This window comes from Magnolia sinica, chromosome 14, assembly GCF_029962835.1.
Source record: "Magnolia sinica isolate HGM2019 chromosome 14, MsV1, whole genome shotgun sequence".
NCBI lineage: Eukaryota > Viridiplantae > Streptophyta > Magnoliopsida > Magnoliales > Magnoliaceae > Magnolia > Magnolia sinica.
The window spans coordinates 25,825,069-25,844,350 of record NC_080586.1 but is presented as its reverse complement, the minus strand read 5'-3'; the positions used below and the strand labels follow the sequence as shown (position 1 = coordinate 25,844,350).

The following is a 19,282-nucleotide window of genomic DNA, read 5'->3' as shown; positions in this document are numbered from 1 at the left end:
AATAAGAAATAAAACATTTTGCTTATTGCACAAGATGTATAGTGGTTCAACTACATGCCTACTCCATTCCTGGCTGATACACTCTTTCCTAGAGTGTATCAGATTTCACAATTCGTATGGTTTTAAATCAGGTTCACCATAAACCTTCACAACCTATATAAGGTTTATACGATTTTCATCCGTCGATGGCCTACATAAGGTCTTATGGAGTTTAGATCTCAAACTCCAACACAATTTCCCCTTTCTCTTTAGGTTGAGGCTTGACACCATCCAATTTGTTGGAAGTGTCCCATGACTATGTGTTTTCAGCCAACATATTGAAGTATTCCCTACCCTCATAAGGATCCTTACTCATGAACTCGCTGTTGCACATCATCTTAAAAAACTAGTGCATGTTTGAGCTTAATACATTATATAGAAGAAGCTAATCACACTAGAAAAATGTTTCATCATCTTTCCAAAAGAAATTCAAGATAACATGCCTAAGATGTTGGTCTTATAGATCGAGAATGACTTTTTCAAAAATTCTCAGGTCATCTCAGCCAACGTCCCGATAGATCTAGACTTGAGAGAGTGGAGTCATGCCTTAGCTCGCTCCTGAAGAGGAAAGGGAATAAATTTAATCTCATTACATCTTGGGAGACATTATTGAAATGTAGGGTCTCAATTATCTCTTCGAATTCCTTAAGATGCATGTATGGACTTTCAGAATCCAGACCATGAAACTTAGGGAGTAGTTGGACCACCCCCGGTTTGAAATCTAGATTACCTACATTAATATAAATAAATAAAATCATGCAAGATGGTGTAGTTGTCCTTACCAGTTGTAGGTAATTTCTTAAGGGCGTGTTTGTTTTTTCAAGTTGTGGTGAATTCGCTGCGAAAAGGGTCATCATGACCCTTTCACTCGTTTGACGGGTGGGAAGGCGGCGTGCGTTAGTGCCTGGGAAATGCAAATCCATCGTCTAGATATTTCGATGAGAAATCCCAGGTGATCCGGGCGATCTCCAAAGACGTCTCTACGACAGGATGACAGCGAGCATGGTCCACAAGAGCACGACGCCCATATGACACGATCTCTATATAATCCGTCTTCCTCTCAAACAGATGCCTTCGTGCCTCTCCAGCCTTCCTCGCATGTACGAGCATCCACCATCGCTACATATTGTTCCTATCATAATGCTGAGATGCCCCCTGACCGAAGTAGCTTCTTCCTCATTTCAGGTATACTGTTCATCTTGCGTTCACCACAGTGCTTCATCGGGAACTTGTCCGGAGCGCGCCACGGCATTCCCTCCCGCTCCACCACACACTCAGGTATGTCTGCTTCTTCTTCATTTCAGGTATACTGTGATTTTTCGTTCATCCTTTCATTTAAATAAGGCACATCATATAAATGGATTGGATGGCATATAAACCCCATAAGAGACCCTACAAAACAAACGGTGGATGCTTCACGACAATGGCTTTGTAAGGTATGGCCCACCTGAGTTTGGGATCATCATGTTATTTTGAGTTCCAGGGTGAAGAGATGATAGTACCTAATGAATGTATCAGATCTCATAAAAGATCCACCGACGTGACGGTTAGTTAGCGGTATGCGAGAGATGCCAGTATTGCAGTTTTCCTGGATTCCATCAAAAGGGGTGGGCCATGGACATGCTGGAACCCTTGTTTTCGGACAATTCTGGGCCCCTTGGACGGTTGGATGACACTCACACATTGTGGTGGCCCACGGACGCAAGGTTTCTTCTCGTTGCACCCAACGTAGTAAACTACGAAAAATGGTGGGCCCCACGAGTAATGTTCACACCTAGTTAAACGAATGAAGATTACTGTACATTAGAGGTGTGGGGGCCACCCTAATGTGTGTGAGTGTCATCCAACCATCCATCAGGAGTAGATCCAAAATCCAACCGGCCAAGGATCCATAACTCAAGTCAGCCACAGTGAGGGTAACAATGGGAAACAGTGAGAAGAGGAATGTTCACATAGAAACGGGATGCAGAAGAAGTTCCAACACAAGGATGTTGGGTGGGGTCCACTGCAATGTACGTAAGAAATCTATTCCATCGATCAGTTTTGAGAGAGCATTTTAGGATGTGTGACAAAAAATGAGGTGGATAAAAACTAAAGTGGGTCACACGAGAGGGAAAATATGGGAAGGAATTTTTATTTTTTTTATTTTTTTTTTACCGTTGAAACCTTCCTTGGCTCCACCTTGATGTTTATATGTTATCCAAAGCATATATAAGGTCATTCCATGGGATGAAGTGAAAACACGAAAAAGATAGCCCGATACAAAACTTTTATAACCCTAAGAATACTTCAACGGTGCTCACTAACTTCTCACTATTTCCTCTCCAGTGGCCCACTTGAGTGTTGGATACGCCTCATTTTTTTCGCATGATCTAAAATAATCTCTCACAACGGATGGACGGGGTGAATTTCTCCGAAACATCACAGTGGGCCTCACCCACCATCCCTGCGCATGAACTTCATACTAAAGGCTTTTGCAGTGAATCTGCGTCCCATAGAAACTTCCAGATGGAATGTGGGTCCACCCAGTTATGCACACGTCATCCAACACTGTCATCATGTGACCCACCTGTACGAAGGGACAGCGAAACCCAAGCTACTACCAAATTTTAGGTGGGCCACTTATTCAGACATGACTTTAGATTGCGGAAAGGGACTGGCTACTCCCCCGGCCACTAGCAAATGGCTAGTGGTCAGTGAATCAGTGGGCCCATCATGATGTATGTGTTTCATCCATGCCGTCCACCCATTCTTTCAGATTATTTTATAGTAGTAACCCAAAAATGAGGTTGATCCAAATCTCAAGGGGACCACACAGTGCCGATTGAACACCCACCATTAAAAATTTTTTGGGGGCCACAAAAGTTTTGGATCAAGTTGACATATATTTTCAACCTTCATCCAAGTCTGTATGACCTAATCAACCGGTTAGATGTCAAATAACCATTACAGTGGCCCTAGGAGGTTTTTGATGGTGGACTTCTTAGGGACCCCACCATGATGCGTGTGTTGTATCCATGCCGTCCAATATATCTAACGTTAAAGTGGATCCATCACAGAAAACTGTGGGAGCAGTCACACCCACCGTTGAAACACTTATAGTGTCCACCATGATGTACTTTTGAGATCCAAACTATTCATAAGTTAACATAGACATATATATAAAGTCAAAACAAAAATATCAGCTTGATTGGAAACTTCCGTGGCCCTTAAGAAGTTTTGAACGGTGGATGTCACTGTCCCCGTAGTTTTCTATGGTGGGGTCTAGTTGAAGTATTATATCGCAATACATGAATGATGGGGTCTAGTTGAACCACTCTACTTTTCACAATTACCGTATTAGTTCAGTAATTATATCATAATCCAGAGAGATGATATTTACGCCCATCTGTTATTTTCTACAGAAAATCTTTAATATCCTGGCGAGTATGATGGATGATAAGCAGACACTTCCAAATTGCATATTTGGAATACACATAATTCACATTAAACTGTCCAAATCATTGGTCCCACTTTAGACGTAATAATGGTAAAAATATTATGCTCATTTGATAATCCAACTGTTGGATTTTTTTATTTTTTATTATTTATTATTATTTTCTTTTTATTACACACGCACACACACCCCACACACTCATGCTAGTGGAATTTCACCACCTATGAGTACTCGAACCCTTGACCAGGAGTTGAAACTCCTAAGACTTTACCACCCGAGCAAGGGTAAGGATGTAATCCAACTGTTGGATTGGTGGATAATGATTGGACGGTTATAAATGAAATTAATATAATGGTCCCATTTCAATAGTTGAGGATGAAAAATCACGTTTTGATTGTTTAACAAATTTGGATTTTTACTTGCTGAGAGTGATTTGTACAATTACGTGTTTAATTTAAGGGCCCGTTTGGCCGGGTAGATTGGAAGGGATTGAATGGTATTAGGCTGGATGGCATGGATTTCAACGTAATGATGGTGTTGTCAGTGTACTGTCTTGAGATCCATGGGATTGCTATATCGTGTCTGTTTGGCACGCCCAGCCAATCCCGGGATTATACCTTCCCATCCCTTCCAATCCCTCGAACCAAACATGTCCCACGCAAATTTGAACAGATTAGGATTAGGCTGGATTGGATGGGCTTTAAAGGTAGTGACGGTGTTGTCAGTGGATTGTCTTAAAATCCATGGGATTGCTCTATCCCGGAATCAGATCACCCAGTTGTTTGGCACGCCCGGCCAATCCCAGGATTTAACTTCCAATCCCTTCCAATCCGCCCGGCCAAACGGGCCCTAAGGTACTTTACGCCACGTATACAGTTCTGAGTAACGGCGTATCAACCTTGGAACGCAGCCCGAGTGTAAATAACTCTCATCTGTCTATCCTTTTACCATGAATAGGGGAGTGTATGTATAAAAAACAGCCGGTCCTAAAACCGAGAAGGTGGCATGCATGCAACTCAGTGGTGCACCGACCAAATTCGGGTCATTGTCTGGATGGAGCACATCGTGTAAATAGGTCTAATTGGATGATCGGAGCCATTTGATTTTCCAGATAAATTTGGACCGCTGAATTATGTAATTGGAACCTTCTCTTACAAGTATTTGATTTGAGGGTTAGGATTGTCCGATCAGTGTGAACTTCCAGCCCTGCTCCGCCCACATTGGTTTCCGTTAATTGGCGATCTAGATTGGCGGATCAGTTGTTGCACATCAGCTCGATGGTGCTTCATCTTTCCTTCCATATGTGTGCCTAATAGAGATAGTTCACCACCATTTTTTTTTTACAGAAAACCCAAATTACACCGGTTTTCATCCGTCCAAATGGTAGCCACTGATTTCAATCTGTATAAATATTTTTAAAACATGCCCCACCCATGATGATTTCTAAGATTTGAATGGGTACATGTATGCCACATGTACAGTAAATGGATCATACCTGTCCATAAGGCAGGTCCCCACAACTCGAGTACCGCATAGAATTATATAAAATGTCGTTGTAATGAAAATCCAGTCAATGTAAATATTTTAACTGCTAATCAAAGTCACATGTATCCTATAGAGAGTTAGGTGAATCACTATGGTTGGGAGCGACTAGACAGACGAAGAGTTGGAATTCTTTGCGGTTATATTGGCTGCAGGATCTGCTACAATCGCTGCTAAGGAGTATTGTCATACGTACCTCTTTTGCAACCTGCCTAGGTCTGCTGATTATGACCGTGCCCGTATAATCAATGAGATTATTAGGGCAAGGGAGACTGATTGTGTTTCCCAACTATGAATGAAGAAGACCACGTTCTTTAATCTTTGCTCAATCCTACGAGATGAGGGATTATTGGTGGATGCGAAGCACGTAAGTTTGGAAGAACAGCTTGTCATGTTTCTCCATGCATTAAGTCACAATGTGCATAACTAAGTGATTGGACATCATTTTATAAAGTCAAGCGAAACCGTGAGTCGATATGTTAATCGAGTATTGGATGCAGTTGTTTCTTTATATGCAGATTTTGTTATACTACCTGCACTCAAGACCACATTTGAGATTTCATCGAACCCACATTGGGTGAAATACTTTCAGGTATAATAATACATATATTCATCACAGTTGATTACGATCCATGGGGATCAAATTACAAATGCCAATATCACCTAATGATTGACAAGTTTAACTTAGGATTGTATTAGTGCGATTGATGGGACACACATCCCTGCATTCGTAGCATATGCAGATAGTGCTATCTATCGAACGAGGAAAGGATACATATCACAAAATGTTCTAGCTGCTTGCAAGTTCAACATGAAGTTTGTGTACATGTTAGCTAGATGGGAAGGTTTCGCATCGGATGCACATGTTTTGCATAGTGCATTGACTCACTCAAGTGATCCTGTGGTAAACCCATGGACATCAACCACTTTGATAGCTTTACAACAAGAGGTGATTAAGGATTGTTATTAATCGTAAATTATTTTCAATATATAGGTAAATACTACGTAGTAGATGCAGGATACGAGCACTCGCCCAGTTTCATGGCCCCGATCACGGTGTACGCTACCATCTTAATGAGTATCGTACGGGTCGAAAATCATCCAATGCTCGAGAGTTGTTCAATTATCGACATGCACAATTACGGAATGTAATAGAAAGATGTTTTGGAGTTTTGAAAGCTAGGTTCCCAATTCTGAAGACTACTTCACAATATCCTGTACAAACTCAAGTGAAGATAATGCTAGCTTGTTGTGTGTTACACAACTTCATAAGGACATCAAGGGACGATGACATTGATGAGTTTGAGGGGTCATCTAGTTGTGTTGCCAAGGGTGTGACCCCATCACCTACGGAAGTATCCATCCTTGATGAAAGTCGTGTCCTTCTAAATGTCACCCCACACGAAAGAGATGAGTGGGCAAGAAAACGTGATAAAATCGTGTCTAAAATGTGGAACCAAGCTCATCCAGTAAGTCAATAAAATTAGAAACCTTGTAATAATACGAACATGTGCTAGATATCAAAGTAACATTCAAGAATCTCCCTACAAGATCAGTCATACTGTTGTTCCAAACTTTGTCTGTTGAAAATGGAATCTTTTTTTGAAACCAGGTACAGTTCACATTGATTATTTAATCATGGGGTAGACCGATTTATTTATACTTACAATCTTAACTTATCTTTAATCAGATTGAGGTTGACCGAAGTGGCTCATAACACCCTGTAGTTTTCCGTACTTGGGTGTTACTGTGGAACCTAACTTGGCATAAACGCATATCTAAAGTAATGGAATGATCACCTACATTCTAGCCTGATCAGACCGAGAAGATAAATCTTTATCAATTCATTAAACCTTGTTAGAGACAAATCAAGCCATTCATACTCGAGCGATCGTCCTTGGGTTATGAGAACTAGGGTGTTACACGGCTCCATGTCTCCGAATAGACGATCGGTACTATCTACTCCAATGAAAAATCACATAGGATGACCATCTACTACCCCACGAAGATCGCCCAGAAAGCATACCATTAACAGTGGTATTGAGGACAAGTCATATGGAGGTGTTCTTTGTTGGACGAGTGACATGGACAACATCTTAATCGACGGACTGATGGAGCTTGCTGGTCAAAAAAGTGGTGTTAGATTTAAGATGGAATTGTTTATAAGAGTCGTGGAAAATATGAGGATGAAGTTAGGCCTCATCATCACTAATGGGAACGTAAAAAACCGCATTTGTACAGTGAAAAAGAACTTCCTCACTGTTAAAGATCTACGGAGTGCCTCTGGGTTTGGTTGGGACCCGGAATTAGAAACTGTCATCGCATCAGATGAAGTGTGGATGGAATACATTAAGGTTTAACTCTTCTGACATGTCAATTATATATTATCATACAGCGTACAGTGTTAGTGACAGGTTAATTTTTGAATTATGTGTATTCTCATCCAGATGCTACTCAGTTTCGTGGCAAACTCATGCAAAGATTCGATGATGTTGAGTTCATCTTCGGAAATGACTGGGCCACCGGTAAAGCATGTGCCACTGGCAACTTCCCTCCCAGCGCTACCGCTCCTCAATAGAGAGATACAGAAATTTCATCAAACCACACCGTTGATATGAATGATGATATTAATATCATATCTTTAGAAGATCTTGGCAAGGATGCACTGCATGTCCATTGGTCTTTTGATAGTTGTGGAGGCAAAAATATTCCCCATCTGAGTCCGACACAGCATGAGAATGCCCCCGGCAACATGAATTCCATGGTTAATTCTAAAAAAAGACCGAGACTGAAGCGACCAGTCAATATGATTAGGATTGGGATGGTAGATATTGGGGGCATTATGAAGTCAATTGTCATTTCAATTGATAAAGGTAAGAATTTTGGTCAGATGGCACAAATCATACTGGCTTTAGAAGAGTTGGAGGGACTCATGGCTTATGAGGTTTTATGAGCCACAAAGCTGCTGTCGAAAGAAGAATCATATGGGGCTGCATTCCTTAACTTTGCCCAAGAGAAGAGAACATCATTCATTAGGATGTTGCTGAATGGGGATGGACCCCACGTATAACACTAATATTTTGCCTACTTTGACTGGTTGGAATCAGTCGTTCATATACTTTGGTCTTACGACAATTTTTTAAGTATCATATTTTTTGGACTTGTGTAACTTAAATTTGAGTATTTGTACTTGTTTTTACACTTACATTTGGATAGCAGGTACAGGTTAATGGTATATATTTGAAACACGTGCATTGATATAACAATAATAACATTACATCCCTATGATTAAACCACTTGAGGTTTCAACCTGTGAGGAAGATATATATATATATATATATATATATATATATATATATATATCTTCCTCACAGGTTGAAACCTCAAGTGGTTTAATCATAGGGATGTAATGTTATTGTTGTTATTAATTTGTAGTACATGTTGGCTTAACTGATGCGCAAGTCACGGCGACACTTATGCCGGTGACATATTACCCAGTAGGTCACTACTTATAATTATCGATAATCTAACGATCATTAATGACTTCTTGTTTTGAACGGATGGAGAAAGTGTACATTGTCTTTGTAGGAAGACAGCTAGAGATCTATTATTCGTGAGATGAGTGCAAGGATCAGGTCGAGGGATACTCGCATTATCGCTTCAGATCCTTCAAGTATGCAGAGGAGGCATTTGTTGCCTGGACCACGTTTTTGGGTGGCGTTGTTCCGAATCAGGCAGGCTTCGATGTCTCCAATCAGTCCGGTTTGTATTATTCAACTGTTCTGCCTTCTCCGACGGTACCAGCAGGGACACAGACGTCTCATGGCTGTACTGACGTAGATCGTGACTCGCTGCTGGTTTTGTACATTGTTATAGGTGTTGTTGTCCTTGTTATGGGTTTTCAGTTAATGGTCCTATACCGTTGATGTATATGTGTTTGGATTTTCGGGTCGTATTCACTATTGGAAGAACTTGTTTTTTGCTTCTTCTTTTTTGTTTATCGGCACGTGTTTGGAATTTTGGATGCTATACTATACTCATTAGTATAGCTTATTGACCATGAAAATTTAGACAGTTTATAGTTTTGGACATATATCTCACACATGGCATATTATTTGTATTACGACCTTGGTATAGTGGGTCGATCGGTACTGGACAGTGAAGGTGGGCCGTGATGAACGGTCCCACTGAAATGCCATTAACCACATAAGGGGATTGGTTGTTGTAACACCTTCTATCTTTACCTGTTGTACAAGGTGTTCTTCATTACTAATAACAATTTAAAGCAGTGGCCAACCACACTGATGTATTTCTAAAATCTACATCATTGAAATATTTGTATAGATCATTTTAGTGCATTATCCAAAAAATGAATCGTATCCAACGATCATCGGAAACACACCATAAATAGCAGCGATGATGAGGCATCCATCACCATTCAAACGTCATTATGCGGCCCACCATGACGTTCACCTTACATATGATTTAGGTGTGAATTTGAATGTGTAATATCTGAATGGATGGTTTGGATGCACCATGATATTAATGATCTGCCCGGGTGGACCAGAGGATGTGTATGAGGGACGCAAATTAGATACTAACAGGTTGAGTAGCAAGAGTCGCTATTGAAGTGATGTCACCAAGTTTTGTGGACCCCACTATGATGTATGTGTTGTATCCATAACGTCCATCCATTTCGAGATATTATTTTAAGGTATAAGTCAGAGAATGAGGTAGATCCAAAACTTTAGTGGACCACACCTCAGAAAACAACGAAAAGATTGATGACCACCGCTGAAACCTTCCTAAGGCCCACCATGAAATTTTTTTGAAATCCAACTAGTTCAAAAGTTAAAAAAGACATTGAAGAAGGGAAAACACAAATATCAGCTTGATCGAAAACTTTTCTTGCCTTCAAAAGTTTTTAACGGTGGTGTCACTCTCCCCACTGTTTTCTATGGTGGGGTCCACTGGAGCACTGGATGTGATTCATTCTTTGGATATTACCCTAAAATGATCTCTCCAGATGGATGGATGGCATGGATACAAAAATACATCATGGTGGGGCCCACAGAACTTGGTGACGTCACTTTAGTAAGAGTCTCAATACTAACCTGTCAGTAACCAATTCGCGCCCATGTATGAGGCATTGAATATGTGTGGTTGGCCAACCCAATATGCTGCCATACGAACGTTTCCACATATCACCAAAAACAAATGAGCACAAGGGCATTTACAATCCCGCCCGACTTTTTCAAACGTAAGAAATGGTGATGATGCTCGCTGACAAACCCAAGGCATTTCCTTGAGCATGTAATAAATGCTCAGGGAGAGTGCAAACCCCTGTGAATTGAAAAATCAAACACACCCTAAAGTTCTGACTGGAGGAATATAGTGTGCCTCATTCTCATGGCGCACCGTCCTAGCAAATGGCATGTTAAGTTCAGCTTCAATATTCTCATTAAAGTGTGGCTCTTTCTCAACCATGTTTGGAGCATTCGAAACCATAATTTAGGATGTTTCAGGAGTACTCAGATATTTCCTAACTCAACGGTGGATCGAAAGCCCGTCGAATAAACCTCCTTCACTTAGAAGTCGTTGTGTAAGATCCCTTACCCACTTGGGCATGCACCATGCATAGGAAACAAAGTTCTAACCCCTAGATCTAAAAATTAAAATCCTACAACGAAATAAAATAATTCTAAGATAACTGAACTAACTAGAAAGGAATTAAGAGATCTAAAAAATGATTAGAAAGAGGAAGGAAAAAAGGTTACTGATTTAAAAGAACTATGTTAGAAATCATACAAAAGAGCAACTAAAATAACGTTAGTAATCTAAAACAAATAATCTATAAAATTCCTAACTAAAAGTTCTAGAACTAAAATCCTATTTCAGAACTAGAAAGAAAAAAAAAAACTTAATCTAAACCTATGTATTCTCAACATAATAGTTCCCAGCAATAGCACCAAAAACTTGATTGAACTCAAGGGTTGACAACCCCAACTGCAAAGTTGCAATGTAGTAATAATCTTGGTGAGATCAAGGTCGATCAACAGGAAATTGGTGAGAATATAATTAAAACTAATTAGGTTGTTTGGATTTTTAATCCGATGAAGTAAAAGAGGTGTAAAATCATTAATAAAAGCAATTAAGGATCCATGATTCTCCAATTAATAGAACTTGAACTTAATTTGTTTTCTCACATCGATAACTCAATTAGAACTAGATTCTAATCCATTCTAATAGGAAGATAATATAGTAATATCAATCACAAACATCCAATAAAGATTAGAATCACAATAAACTTAATCTCTCATGAAGATCTAGGTAATCAATCATAGGAAATCGAAATCATCCACTGTACTCAGAAGCCACAGTGAATCAATCAACTTTACATATTGATTCCTTCCCCAATCTAGGAATTCAACCAAACATAATCACAATTCAACATGAAAACCAATAACCTTCATAAGAAATGAATTAAATATCAATAATCATCCTTAGCTAAGAGATTAGCTGAGAATGACAAACACCTTAAACAAAAACAAAAGAAAGACATGAAAAACCAAGTAGAACCGAATGATTAAAGAAGAAAAATGGCTTACTGGAAGCTCTGCCTCTATGTGATCTCTCTCTCAAGCCTTAATTCATACTTAAAATGGCCTAAAACACCCCTTTAAATAGAAAAAATTTGCACCAACTTTGAACCAAATTCAAATTTATACACTTTTGTTATGCTTCGATCACACTAATGATGGCCTTCGATAACACCAAAGTTGAACTGAATTAACTTTTAGTTGTAACCAAATTTGTTCAAAACATGTCTAATCTCTGTCTACTTTCGGTGGCATTGAATCTCCCTTCGGTGGCACCGAACATTACTCGGTCATACCTGACAATTGGGTCAAATTTACTCTGAAAATTATGCTTTATTGTTGGATTGTCTTTGGTACTTTCGATGGGACCGAACAGTCTATTAATTTTTTTATTTAAGAGCTTGATTTTTTAGTATTTTCTTCATCTTTAGTACTTGGTTTCATCGGATCTTTGGCTCATCAAAGCTTTCCCTTTGAGCTCCAAATCTTCATGTCTTTAAATTGAACTCCTTTAAGCCTTAATTCTATAACCTTGAGCATCTATTCATCGTTGGTTTCCATAATTACCTCACATGCAGAAAACATATATTATTGAATCAATTTAACACTTGAATTTAGACGAAACTCGTACAATCGAGAGAATAAATATGCAATATTTATGCTTGATCATTGTACCAGTCGACTACTTCACTAAGTTGTTAGAGGCATCATCCTATACCACTATAGCAGTATGTCAAGTAATCACGTTCATGAAAAATAACATCATATGTCGGTAAAGAATCCCACATGCCATCATCACAGACAATGGGTCACCCTTCGACAACAAGAAGATGGATGATTTCCTCACCAAGTTCACGATTCAATGTTATCGATAGAGCCCCTACTGCCCTTAGATAAATGGTGGGGTCAAAGCCGCTAACAAGACACTTATTAGGGTACTAAAAAAGATGGTCAAGACATACAAGGACTGGTCTGGGTTGCTTCTGTATGCACTATGGGCCTATCGGACATTTACATGATCTGCTACAAGCGTAACTCCTTTCTAGCGTACGCACGAATGTGAAGCAGTTCTGTCAGTCGAAGTAGAAAATTCATTTCTTTGGGTTTTACTTGAAAGTGAAGTCGAAAAAGATCGCTCGGGTTTACAATAAAAGAGTCTAAAAAGGAAGCTTCAAAGTAGGTGACGTAGTCATCAAGTGCATTCTATCGTTAGATCCCCTAGCAAAGTTCAAACCCTCGTGGGAGGGACCACTAGTGATTAGAGAAGTTCTCCCAAGAGGTGCCCTCTAGCTCACTAATATGAAGGGCAAGGATCTTCCAGAGCCAATCAATGCTGACAATGTGAAAATCTTTCAGGGGTAAGTTAATATAACTTTGTCAAGAGTTACATTAGAAAAGTTGAAGTCAACTAACCAAAGCTGGTCGTCCTATAAACCATTCTTTCCAATCCCCCAATAAGCGCTACAAAATCAAAATTAAAGAAAAAGGAAAATAGGAGAAATAAATAAATAAAAGAAAACAAGCACAAAATAAAAGCACACAATCCAGAAAAAATAGGAAGAAGAAAAGCACAAACAACAACCCCTTCACCTCTCAAGGTTAACCTGGCTCAAGTCAACAACTTTACTATTGTAACTTAAGGCAAGGCAAGAAAGGCTACTAATTGATCATCAAGGATGGATATCCTAGCTCTCGACTGCTACTAGAATAAAAAAAAATCAAAAAAGAAAAAAAAATGTGCCTAAACAAAGAGGACGGAGTGAAAACCCAAAAGGGCACTCTGAGTAAAAATAGTGGGCACATAGTGGGCTTGGTGAAAATCTGAAAGGGCACCAAGGGTTAAAACAGCATAACTGCTAAGGGGAAGGCAAGATCAAATGTCTAAGACATGGTGAAAACATGAAACAACACCATAGGCAAAAATGATAGGAAAAACTGGTTGTAGTGAAAAACCGAAAGGGCGTTATAGAAAAAAATGGTTTAAAAAAAAAGAAGTAAAATGAAAATAAAAAGCAGGCACCAAAGATCAGTTCAGGCAGGCCAAGTCAAGAATAAAAGGAAGCGCAGCTAAAGATAAGGGTTCTACAAGATCTGTCAGGTTCTGGAAGGCAACGGTTCCACTTGCACACCCCTCTAGGTGATTGGAGATTCCCCATAGGTTGACCTCAAGTCATAAGTCAAAACACTAGGTGAGCCATAGTTTTGATTCCTGTATCTTGGCACAAAATCTAGAAACAAGCACACTGACGACATAAAGTAGAAAGGATTTTCCAAAAGTTTTCTTTCATTTCATCATAAGTTTTTTTTTTTTTACATGTATATGTCTTTCCCCCATTTTCCAAAAAACCAAAATACAATATCGTGGTTCGTGTACCATACAAAAAGTGCATACGAACGGCCCAATAAACCCAATAAGTCAACAAATAAACTCTCACTCCTCATCCACATCCTTGCTAAGTATCTCTCATACTCCTATAATCTCGAAGTTGGCTAACCTCCATGCGCATGTAAGCCAATTCCTTCCTCTCAGATCTTTGAGCAACTCTCTCATCATCATCCTCTCGATGGGCAACTGACAACCACTAGGACGTGTCAGTACAAAGATAGTGCAAGGAGAAAATCTCGAATAGCAAGTTGGCTATGGGCGGAGATGAGGAAGTTGGGATCAATGAACAACCGCTCCTCACAAGGCTCAAAAGAGCCGATGAAGACTTGACATCACCCAGAATATTTAACTAATTGATTGCATTAGTCAGGTACCAACCCAGAAGATGTCGATATAAACCCCGAAACCTAGTGAAGATCAGGGACGTTCACCAAAGGTGGACCCTAGGACTCCAAGCCTAGTGCATCAATTGTAAGGCAACCCGCCCACAACGCTTGGACCTACGTCCCGAAACCTTGAGTAAGCTGAGGAAGGTGGTGATGTCCGACTCTAAAAAATTTAAAAGGTGGGATATTCTGCTAGTAACCGAACTAGTGTAGGAATCGAATCGAATGATAGGAAAACTAAGACTACAAACCCGATGATGATCAAGGACTAATGACAAGCACTACAAGTGATGGGTGGGGTCAATAAGCCAAGAGTCCCAATGAACCTCCCAACTCTACAACTGTGAAAACATCCCACGATACAAAGGCTCACTCCTACCTGCAATATGGGGAAGGTTCTTAGGGATGCAGCAAGGAACATCAATGCATGAAGGGACATGAAAAAGGAAGGGAACAATCATCGCTAGTCATTCCCAAAGCCGTACTTGCTAAATTCAAAGAATAACAAGGCATCAATACACGAAGTACAAGGACAAGACAACATGAAAAAATAAGGTTGCAGAAGGAAGAAAAATACCTTAAAAAAATATACGACAGCCTCGCAAGATGCATGTATGCCTAAGTAATCAGCCCCTTAAAAAAGCTCAACATCTCGAAGAGCAACGAGACAGAAGATTGACGCAAACTAGAAAAGAGCTCAAAAAGCAAACACAAATAAGGGTAATCTGGCACTAGGACAAGCGTGAAGATGCTGGAAAACTGCAATCAATATAAAATGTATCATTCAAAGCATCCAAGGAGAAGAAGACCACATCATCATTGCCCACTGCAACCTAAATAAAGTACATAATACTAAACCAATGCCCGGGGGGAGGGATGTGTGCGCATAGCTATCTTCACCAAACGCTTCCCTTGGACTTGAAGGGAATGATCCAGTGCTAGCTGGTCAATCGTGAAAGCTCCTCCAACAATAACCCCATTTTTAGATTGTTGAACACAATGAGGTTTAACGCCAAAATCCAATCACTTAGAGATGTCCCAAGCATTCTCCAATCCACATTGACACAAATTAGAAGGATTGACTATTGAGGGTTAAATATTGCATATTAAACCCTAGCTGTTACTTGATTTTACGAACATGATACTGTTTAACGTCCTATTTTAATCATGTTTGTGTTGCAAGGTGAATTTAGGAGCCTGGACTGAAAAAAGGTACTAAAAGCATGGATTTAACACTAAAAATTTACCAAGGAAAGGGACGGACCCCAGAGGACTGAGATAGAAGAATTTACACGCCAGAGATCCGAGAAACTCAAAGCAATTCATACTAAAGAGGCCTGAAAATCATCCCGAATGCAATATCACAGGGTTCTCACCATCCGTTTGGCTCAAAACTTTATATCTGGCCTGAAGACCCTAAATTAACCGTACACATCAAAATTCAGCCATTGGATCCTTGTATAAGTGGCCCAAAGAATAGATCATCTTATAAAACACTGATCTGTGGCCCACCTGATATCTAAATATGCTTCAATTTTTGTCTCAACCCCTTAAATGAGGTAGCAAGATGGATGGATGGAGAGGATTTCTCACAAACATTACAGTGGACCCCACATATAAGGTGGGAGTGCATAATGCAGTGCACTCCCGCACCACATCGGTTGGGCAGCCCGGTCAAAGCCAGACTGACCCGACCCTTTCCACGTAAAGCAACAGCGAGTGGATGCTGCTCATGCCGTGATCGATAGTGGGCCCCCATCGTGATTCCGTTGCACGATCAAGACCGTTCATTGCGTCCAGGGGGTGGCCAAGACCCTGGCCATGGTGGCCTTTTGGCCTCATGCACGTGTACAAACATAGATCGATGGAAAATGCAGGATGAACAGCAAGGTGAGTTGATACAGTGCGCTGCATGAAAACTCGACTACCACTCTTTTCTGACTGAAATTTCACCAAGAATCCAATGAATGGGGTGGATTTTGTCGAAAACATCACTGTGTGCCCACCAAGCACGTTAGTGGTAGAAGGTTCTCCACTTAAGCATGTCCGAGCGCCATTTCCTCTATAGGTCATTGTACGTTCATGGTGGTGATCGGATGCATGATCTAGACCGTCCAGAAGAGAGAGAAGGTGGCCACAACCACATCCATGAAGTCAGAATAGAACTCAGGCCATCCCACAAATCGCGTCCAAACATGGCTGGACGTCCTTTGGCTATAAAAAGGGACGTGGAAGAGAGAGAGAGAGAGAGAGAGAGAGAGAGAGAGAGAGAGAGTATCTTTTGTGTGAAGCTAAGGTAAGAGAGAGAGTGAAAGACGTGGAGACGACCCTTGAAGGAGTTTTCTTCTCCTTCTTTCTTCTTCAGCTTTTTCCTTTCCCTTTCATTATTTTGTTATGTTTTTTGAGACTTTAGCATGATCATGTCAGGCAAAACCTCTTAGCTAGGGCTAAGAGGGGAAGCTTGTAGCATGCTGGGTATTTTCTACAGCTTTGATTCATGTTTATTGAACTTTCCTTTCTTCTAATTTGATTATATAGAATATTCATAGTTTTAATGGTTTGTTGTGACTTAAATTACAATGGATCTGCAATATCTATGAGTATTTTCTATGCATATATAGAAGTTAAGGTCGTAAGGACCCTATTATTCACTATCATCTCATGGATATGGTTGGATGATGGAAGCCTTACCTACGTTCATAACTCTCTTAGATTGGGTGTGGATTGGTTAAATTCTATTGTTTACTTTGTCTCATGGGCATGGTTTTGTGATGGAATCAAGTCTAGTTCTCATACCTCTCATCTGTGGAAAACTGGATCAAAGGAAGTTCAGAATTGATTTTTAATGTTATATCCTCCAACTGGATGAAGATAGGACTCTTTATCCAGTTGTGTTCTTGAATCAAGTGTAGATCTCCCTGATCTTTACAAGTGGATCCTTGGAATCCCTAGTTTCCACCTTTGAATTTTGCAAATTTTAGTTAATTTCACAATTATTCCCATAATTCTCCCTGATTTACATTACATCTTCTTCTAGTTATAGTTCGAGTTACTTTCAGAATACGTACAAGGTTCAGTCCCTGTGGATTCGACCTCGATCTTACTGAAATTATTACTACATCGCAACCCTATACTTGGGGTGGTGAACAAGTTTTTGGCGCCATTGCCTGGGACTAACAGTTACATTTTTTCAGGATTAGCTAGTTTTAGAATTAGGTTAAAATTAGGGTTTCTAAATTTAGGTTTAGGTTTTTCTATTTGATTTTTTTAGAAACCAACATGACTTTTCTGTTTTGTAGGACCCTAACATATACTTTCTAAATTGGTAATCTCTTTTTAATTTTCTAGTTTTTCTATCTTCTATTTTTAAGATTAGGGTCTATTTTCTAGTTTTATAAACTTTCTATTCTAGGATTTCTTTTGTTTTTAGAAACTTACTTTCTATTTTATGTTTAAAACTTTCCTAATTAGTTTAGAAACTTTCTATTTCTTTGTTTTATATATAGGAATTTTTCCTTACTAGTTTACTTTCTTTTTTTTTTTGGAACTTTCTAATTTTAGACTTTTTATTTTTAGAAACAGACTTGTTTTGTTTTGTTTTACAGGTTTTTAATTTAGGAACTTCGAATTTGGTTACTTCTTTCCAACTATTTTCTTCTTTCTTTCTAGATTTCTATTTCCTTTCTTTCTTTTAGTTTTAGGTTTAAAATCTGAATTGAGGGCTACGAGTGTTTCATGCCCAAGTGGGTCCGTGACAACACTTGACGTCTCTTGACTAAAGGAGGATTGGTTGAGGGGTTGACTATCCATCATAGGACTAGACACCGCTTGAGATCCTCTAGAGTTAATTGAAGTGATGGCTGCAAACCAACCTCTTCTACCCCAACCTAGGGTGGAGGACATCTAGGATGAGAATGAGGTGCATCAAGCACCCCCGCCTCATACTTTATGAGATTATTTACAACTGGCAGAGGTGAGCACACCCTCATGCATGGTTTTTCCAGAAAATATGGGACACATGAATATTAAGCCAAGGGTGATCCAACTCCTTCCTAAATTCCATGGGCTTGAGTCAGAAGATCCATATATATACTTAAAAGAGTTTGATAAGATCATAGCCACTTTATATTTTCCAAGCGTGTCTGAGGACACAGTCAGGCTGAAATTCTTTCCTTTTCCTTAAAAGAGAAAGCTAAGACGTGGTTACATTCATTACGTCCTAGATCTATTAGCACATAGAATGATATGATAAGAGAGTTCATAAAGAAATTTTTTCCACATCATAAAACGAACACCCTTAGAAAGTCAATCATGAACTTTGCCTAAAAGGAGGATGAAACATTCTTCCAATGTTGGGAGTGGTTCAAGGATCTTGTCAGCTCATGCCCACAACACGGTTTTGAAACGTGCCGCATTACACACTTTTTCTATGATGGTCTAACATCTTCCATGCGTCAATTGGTTGAGACAATGTGTAATGGGGAATTCATAAATAAAAATGTCAATGATATGTGGGACTACTTGGATAGACTTACTGAAAACGCACAATCATGGGACACTTACCCAAAATCAAGCACCACTTCTAAGCCCTCTTAATCAAAGGAAAAGGGCTAAGTATACCTTTTGAAAGAGGATGATGATATCAACACTAAAGTGTCAATCTCATAAGGAAATTTGAGGCCATAGAATTAAAGAAGGATAAGGTTAAGGAAATAGTTTGCGATATTTGTGCTAGCAACGTTCACACAACAAAAAATTGTGCAACGATATCTGCCTTTCAAGAGGTGTTGAATGAGCAATCTAATGTCATAAACAATCATCAAAGACCTTTCAATGGACTTACCTCCAATACATACAATTCCAATTGGAGAAATCATCCAAATTTCAGTTGGAG

The 19,282-nt window shown here is 39.6% G+C and overlaps 1 non-coding gene across 1 annotated transcript; it reads right to left on the bottom strand.

Annotated features, from left to right (window-relative positions):
• Nucleotides 1-18,681: 18,681 nt before the first annotated feature.
• LOC131226462 (small nucleolar RNA R71) lies at nt 18,682-18,788 on the bottom strand. Its single transcript, XR_009161845.1, has one exon. It is a non-coding gene; the product is annotated as a small nucleolar RNA R71 (small nucleolar RNA).
• Nucleotides 18,789-19,282: the final 494 nt, after the last annotated feature.